Source organism: Clarias gariepinus, chromosome 1, assembly GCF_024256425.1.
Source record: "Clarias gariepinus isolate MV-2021 ecotype Netherlands chromosome 1, CGAR_prim_01v2, whole genome shotgun sequence".
NCBI classification, from domain to species: domain Eukaryota; kingdom Metazoa; phylum Chordata; class Actinopteri; order Siluriformes; family Clariidae; genus Clarias; species Clarias gariepinus.
Genome location: NC_071100.1, coordinates 46,792,592 through 46,801,078, shown reverse-complemented (window position 1 = coordinate 46,801,078; position 8,487 = coordinate 46,792,592).

Here is an 8,487-nt window from a genome sequence, read left to right as displayed (position 1 = left end):
GGGAGACCAATGATGTACCCAATTGTGTTATCCTGAGATGCGGCAACTCGACTGTTTCCAAGTCTGGGATATTTTAATAACGTTCATTAAAAACTTTTTCTATAAGCAAGTCAGAATTCTCAAGCCCATCCATTCTCAAGAAGGCCTTCTTCGAGACAGCCGACATGAATGTAATGAGACTGGGTTTAGGGGGAAGCATTGGCTATTTGGGATGCAGTGATTTAGTGGGTGAACACTAGCATGTGGAACACATTATCTCACCGTAAAGTTTTCAGAGGCAGGCGGGGAGAGTAGAGGGGACAGGGAGGGTGAGTAGTGGGTTGGTGAGATTCTCCTCAGGATTTCAAGCCCAGTCCTGGATTCGAGTGTGAAAGTCTGGCTTCTTCCAATTTTGAAGCACTTGGCGCACCATGAACCCGATATGACAGAACAGTAACGACTATGAACCTTAATCCGAACCCAACCCTGCATTATATTTCCAACAGGGGCCTTTTAAATAAAAAAGAAAGACTCCAGTGCTCCATGGACTCATCCTAAATCAGGCCATTTTCCGTCTAATGTGGGAAGACAGTTAGCGACCCCAGTGGAGCAATCCTCATTGATTGGGAGAAAGTGTTTGTTTGAAATAAAGTCGAGGGCTTTCCAGAACAGAGCTGTGCCATATTTGCACACCATCACATTTTGATGTACTATGTTAGCTTTCTATAAGGAACAGGAGTGTCAGAGAGAAGCCAACAAACTGAAGACAGACTGTGATGTGTGAAAGATCTCCCTTTACATAGTTTCAGAAGTCATTTTTGGCATTCTCTGCTATAATGCGTGACAGATGCATGTCGATCATGTACTGGCTGCTGGTGGTTTTGAGCAAATGTATAAACAGGAAGTTGGTTTATTTTTTTTTTAGGGTAGTTTTCAACGGATAGTAATATCACCATATTTCAGCATTTTCCAAAAAAGGAAACATTACTCAAATATTCAAAGTGTTACATAATTAAAATAATTTTATGCACTTGTTGTATATCTTGCCTTTAGTATATCTGTAATGAGTAATGTTATGTTGCATTAGGTAATGCAAGTAATGTTATGTTACATTATATTACATTACATTATGCTATGTTACTTAACACTGTTATATTACCTTATGGTACATTATGTTGAGGGAACATTATGTTACAATATGTAAGGTTACATTCAATTATGTTAATGTACACAACATTATGGATTGTTAAATTAAATTATGTTACACTACATTATGTTGCATTACGTAATGTTACATAACATGACGTTACATTAGGCAATGTTACATTACAGTATGTTACATTAAGTTATTTTACATAAAACTGTTACATTACAGTATGTTACATTATGCAACATTATGTTATGTTTTGTTACATTGTTGTATTATGCAATGTTACATTATGTTCATTATGTACATTTTGTTCTAATGTCATAATAATCATAATAATTATGTTAACTTTTTTTATGTTATGTTATGTTATGTTACATTATATTACTTGGTGTCCTGAAAGTTAGCATTGTTGCCTTGCGCCTCCTGGATCCGCGTTCGAGTCCCACGTCGGTTACTTTCTGTAACACTTTTTTTTAATACATTCTAATATGTTACCATTTCCATAGTAACAACAAACGTACACAGACTGTAATGGTCATGAGGTTCATAATCTGAGACTAATAATGAACTGATTGAAAAAGCATGTTGTTGATGTGGTGGAGTTTTCTGCAAGGAGATGTTGAGATGTATAACATTGATGGAAGGAGTCTTCGGTTTCAGCACGGTCGGTATATTTAATTTTGAAATTTTCCATCATGGTATATTCTTTAGCTGAGGAATAAGTGTAATAGGACATTAGACATTAGTATTTCAAAGAAAATGGCATCATTTGTTATAATTGTGGACACATGAATCATGTTTTATGGGCATAACATCATTCCTCTACGCTACCTAGTAATTTTCTTTCCTTGTTCCCTATTGCAACACTGTGTTGTGTCATTGTGTCAAAAAAAAAAAACATACAGGAAACATTAAAACTATTGTGCAGTTTTCATTCATCAGTTATATTGTCTGGGGATTCACCAAGCTAACTTCCTCTTTATTTTCACCCGAGCTGTTCCTTGTTACCGTTTGTTAGGCACAGCTAATTTCTTGTGTTTTTTTTTTTTTTTTTGTCAATGCAGTTGTTATGCAGTATGGTAAAAAATACAACGAATTATGTCGATAAAAAACAGACAATGAAACAGTGGGGAGCCATAAACACATGCATAAAAAAGCATACATATGTTGTTATTAAAAAATAAATTACTGTGACATTTAAAGGGCACATAACCACAATTACGCATATTACGGATTTACAGTTTTGTTTAAATGAAGTGAACCGTATTACTTTTTCGATGGGTTGTACGACAATGATAATATCGAGAATGAAAATAAAGAGCAACATTTGGGGTTAAATTATAGCACTGATTATATCATGCTTCTCCCACAGTGATCCGTAGAGCACAGCCATGGGCTAACTGAATTTATTATATTTAATATTGAGTTATTACAGTGATTGTGCTGGAATCGTCATTTTAACTGAATCCAAACTTCGGAATAAATAGGCAGCGCTATAAATAATGTCAACAGTCAAGTGTCAGTTCAGTAATGTAGCTAAAATTGGACAGCTCTAATTAATTCTTAATAATAATTTATTAGATAATAAATATATTATTAATATATTATTTATATAATTTTTTTTTAAAAACAACTCTGATTAGAAGTAGTTAATTATTAGTTATTAATCTTTCAACATTAAATAAATAATTAAATATTATATAATTACATAGTAAACTTTTTTTTTCATTTATACAGTTATTTACAAAAACAACATATGAATAATCCATATATTCAAGCAACTTAGTTAATTATTAAAGTGTACATTTGCAGCAGCAACGAATCTCATATGTTGATGAGATGATGCATGTATTGTGGGTGCCAATAATTGTCTAGCATTATAAAATGTAATATATTATACTGTATACTACAAATATTCATTCGTTAATCATTACAAAGTGTTTCATCCTTGTTTTTTGATGGATTTGAGGCCTATCCTCAGAACACTGGGAATTCTGGCAGGAATACACCCACGCCAGTTTATGCACACACGCACACACACACACACACGTACACACATGCAGGGATGTTTTAAATGCAAATAGCATGGGGTAATTTGTTTATTAAATTCAAAGGTTAAAACCTGACTCCAAATTAGTTATACTTTCCTGGGATACAAAAGTATGACGGGCGTTCAAGTCAATCCAGGACTTTTGATTTTGTGCAGAATCACAAAACACAGTAATGCGAGTTAAAAACTACCTTTATTTCTCCATATAATCCCCTGCTACACTAATGCACTTGTCCCAGTGTTTCACAAGTGCTTGGATACAACCAAGGATTTCAGCCTTTCAGGCGTGAACCAGGCAATCCTTGTCTTTCTACCCAGTAAAACACAGAGGTAAGTCTATTATCAGGGGATTTTTACAGTTTAAAGAAATAACTTGGATACCCCTTGTACATTTTTTACATAATTTATGCTTTATTATTCACTTACGTATTATTGTTGAAATGAATTTCTTGTCATCTTACTTAAGTAAATTTATTGTGCTTTTTACTCCTTAAATTAGTTTTTTCCCTGTTTTTTACAGTACATTCAAAGTGCTTAAATACTATAAATTTCTTCTTTTGTGATTACAAGACTACTTGCCATATATCAGTAAATCGACCTCCATGTTGATTTTAAACATCCAATCAGATTCCCTGAGCCCATTAGATGTATAAGTGTCCAGACTCTTGAATACTAAGTTGTATTGAAATACCTTGACTAAGTTACCAGAAGCACTCATATTCTCCAGCATGCTCAGTAAAACCTAACAGCTGTTTTCTTATAAAACTGCGCAAATCTGTGTCAAAAACTCCTGATTTTAAGCAATGAGTTCTGACTTCAAATATTTACTAATGGCTCTTTATAAAAGTTTCTTTTATGCAGAAATGTTTTCAAAAGCATGTGTTGCTTATGCCATATTTTTGAATGTGCCCAAGACTTTTGCACAGAACTATAAGTAAAACAGCTGTTAGGTTTTACTGAGCTTGCTGGAGAATATGAGTTCTTCTGGTAACTTTGTCACACTCGCTCCTTTCTATTTTTATGCAAATCCCAGGAGCGTACATTAGGTTTTTTGTTTCCATCTGAAAACTGTCTTGCACTATATATATATTTTACAGCCATGCATATATTCTCCTGTAATGTTATTTATTTATTATTTCTTTAAGTTATATATGGAAATACTGAATGATTTTGTACATAATTATGCAGACATGATAAACATATATAACAAAATTAGTACAGCATATAATACGGTAGCTAAGACTTTTCCACAGTACTGTACATTACAGCCCTTTATTTTTTATTTTTTTCCAGAATACTTTCCATTTACGTAAGCCTGAACTGCTCAGTCGCTTGGAAGATAAAACTTACAGCTAAATCCATCAATTCTACATCAACATCTAAATCTAATTAAAATGTTTTTAATGTAACTGAATCAGAGATTTATTTCCTACTAGGTTGGGAATGGCTGTAATCCCCTGAGGAGCCAAGGTCACATAAAAACAACATCACATCACCGTTAGAGGGCAGCAGGAGCATAGTGAATTACCCCCCCAGCATGGCAGCACCATTCATATCAGCGAAAGCAGTAAGAATGGTACATTTCAGACCTTCCAGGAACTTAATAGTCCATTAACATTCAGATGACTGAACGCTTTTGAAACAGGGACTAAAGCAAAGGTTACCCTGTGTCATGTAGGCTAGGAAAGAAAACACTGGCATGGTGTCAACGTTTTTGCAATGTCATACTGCAGTGTCACATTTACATCGCTTCCCCATTGCACTGAGCGTGGCTGGGCCGCAAGTCTAAACCTGCACGCGTGCTATGCAAGGTATGCCGTCTATACATGACAGCTTTTTATTGTTTTTGTTTTTTTATTTGCAACGTTTGAGACAATCATCTCCAAGTTGTTGTTTTTTTTCCTTTTAAACAATATCCAGTCACTTTGCATAAAATTTTCCATCTGCAAAATTGTAACACACCTTGCTGTTGTGCATAGGTGTGTCCTAGCTGTGTTTAAATTAATCCACTGTTTGGCTGTTTACTCTCTTTTTCTATCTCTACGTTCTTTTTGTTTTATTTTTCAGACCTGCCCTTCCCAAATGCCTCAGGATTCCAGTGCAACAACAATGCTCCTCTTCAAGTTCCTCAAGACCGTGACAAGGCAGAAATCAACATAACAGCCCTCGCCAAAACCACACCAGGGTCCGAGGGTTGGGTGGAACCCAGACGAGTTTCTTTTATTTTTTTTATTTCTGTACTTCCAAGAAATGTACAGGATGTGAAGCGAAAAAACAAGTTTCGAATATTTCACTTGTTTGTAATGTAATGAACTAAGTATATCGATGTAATGAGCGCCTAAGGATAGGCTGTAATAGCGCCTCCTATCTGAATGTAGTGGGGTTGTTTTTTTTGGGGGGGGTTTTTTTAAATGCTTTCTACACTTTTCCCCTAATTTTTCCACCTGATGGAGATCTGACAGGTGGGGGTTTGGGTTTCAATTTCGGAAACAGCGTACCATTGTGCGTCGTTATTCTAATAGACACTATGTGTCATCGTATACACAATCTGCCTTATGATTCATGCGGTTTCAGTGTGTGGACTGTAAACTCTGACAAGTCTAAACACTGACACTACGCCCTGAAAGGAGACAAGGGCTTTCCCAGGGGCGGTATATTTACTTTTATTAGTCTCTGTAGGCTAAAGAGGCCTCTTATTACAGAGCAAATCTTTAGATTGTTTCCACATCTGCTATATTTTGGTGTGACATAAATCATTCTGCATGCAGTACTGTAAGCCCTAATACATTTAACATGTTTTTTTAAGACAATCCAAATAATTATTTTAAATCTGTGAGAATAAATAGAAAACCTACATCATGTCACATTTGCAGTCCGAGCACAATTAGAACGCTTGTAACTTTCCACCAGACAGTGTAATAAGGTACTGTATCCATTCCTTCCTGACTCCCAGATAAGAAAATTCTGTCAAGTTAAAAAAGCATTTATTTTCTTTTAGAGCTGGAGGTGACAAATACATTTTAATTACATCCTTAAGTCAAATAAAGCGACAATCATTCTGCAGTTAGGGAGTTAAACAGTATCGTTGATACCAACAGTTATAAAGTAAATCAATTCGCATTTGTCTGTAGTTTACAAGTGCTTAAACGCTACAAGGTTATTAAAAAGTTGAACATAGTATCTCATGGCATTAAACTATCTTGTCTATATGCTTTATTACGTTATAAACTATTTTGTTTTTGCGCGGTTGTGGCCTCAACATAGTATCTATTTTTTTATTTCTACACCTTAGTAAGTATTTTCCCCCCAATGTCACCAGAGGGGCTCAGTAGAAACCAAAAATCATGTGTTAATAATGAAGGTTGATAAAGGTGGATTTTTTTCCGTTTAACTAATGGTGGAGATTACTGTCTCATTTCCAGCAATCACCTTTAGGAATAACTAGCATTTTCACTTTGTGTGCATTTGAAACATTTTTTGACTGTGGCTTGACTAAGAACTTCAGATTTTCAGGCTACAGGTAGATCATAGTATATATATTTAAATAGAGTGTATGCACATAGTACAGTTTTTTATTATCATGGAATTTTCCCAAACTGTGTAATAGTGACTGGTTGCTTTACTTCCCAGTAAGCTCTCATGTGTGTGTTTCCATCTGGCACTCCCTTTTAGTTATACTGTTAAGTTATTATACTCAAAATTAGTCAAACCGGAGTCCCTGGTTGCACTCTGCACTACATATACATTCACCTTATACTGGACATTATGTGAGTGATCCAGACTCCCTCGGCCCTCCAGACCCTTGGGAGTCGTCCTGGTGCTCTGCTTCTGAATGGAGATCTCGTTGCATAGAGGCTCTGTGTGGGCTGCCTGGGATGCGTGTGGTGACCGGGGACGGTTCCGCTTGACCATGAAGACGGTCCTGGCCTCAGCTGATGCAGACAGCTGTTCTCTAAGGACTTGTGACTGCAGTTGCTCAATAGTTTAGGACTGAAATTTCCATAAACAGATTTGGACTCCTTATTGACTCTTTATTATCTTAAAAACTCTCTCTTGTTATACTGAACATCCAGTTTCTTAACACACAGTATGACTGCAGATCAATCCCTGTTATCAAATAAAATTTAACTGAATTGAATACACATTTCCATAATTTCCTTTTGATTCTGTAAAGCTGCTTTATGACCATTGGTAAAAGTGCTATATAAATAAAATTTATGCACAATGGCATAGAGGTTCCCCTGCAACCACAGGATAAAGCGATGAGTGAGTGATAGTTATAAAGCTGTGAGTGGGTGACAGTTATAAAGCGGTGAGTAAGTGGTTATAAAGCAGTGAGTGAGTGAGTAAGTGATAGTTATAAAGCGGTGAGTGGGTGAGTAAGTGAGTGGTTATAAAGCGGTAAGTGGGTGAGTGAGTAAGTGGTTATAAAGCATTGAGTGGTTATAAAGCGGTGAGTGAGTGGTTATAAAGCGGTGAGTGGGTGAGTGAGTGATTATAAAGCGGTGAGTGAGTGGTTATAAAGCGGTGAGTGGGTGAGTGAGTGGTTATAAAGCGGTGAGTGGGTGAGTGAGTGAGTGGTTATTAAGCGGTGAGTGGGTGAGTGAGTGAGTGGTTATTAAGCGGTGAGTGGGTGAGTGAGTGAGTGGTTATTAAGCGGTGAGTGGGTGAGTGAGTGAGTGGTTATTAAGCGGTGAGTGGGTGAGTGGGTGAGTGAGTGGTTATAAAGCGTGAGTGGGTGAGTGAGTGATTATAAAGCGGTGGGTGAGTGAGTGAGTGAGTGAGTGGTTATAAAGTGGTGGGTGGGTGAGTGAGTGATTATAAAGTGATGATTGAGTGAGTGAGTGGTTATAAAGCGGTGGGTGAGTGAGTGAGTGAGTGAGTGGTTATAAAGTGGTGGGTGGGTGAGTGAGTGATTATAAAGTGATGATTGAGTGAGTGAGTGAGTGAGTGGTTATAAAGCATTGAGTAGGTGAGTGAGTGAGTGAGTGGTTATAAAGCAGTGAGTGAGTGAGTGAGTGAGTGAATATAAAGTGGTGAGTGAGTGAGTGAGTGTTTATAAAGCCGTGAGTGAGTGAGTGAGTGGTTATAAAGCATTGAGTGGTTATAAAGCGGTGAGTGAGTGGTTATAAAGCGTGAGTGGGTGAGTAAGTGGTTGGAAAGCGGTGAGTGAGTGAGTGAGTGATGTTTAAATACTGCACCACCTTTAATGTGCTATGCTGGTGCACTATTTCCACTTGATTGGGGAAAACAGCTATTTTGTTCTGTTTAACTTTTGCTTCATGTCAGCTTCAACCTTCTTTAATTA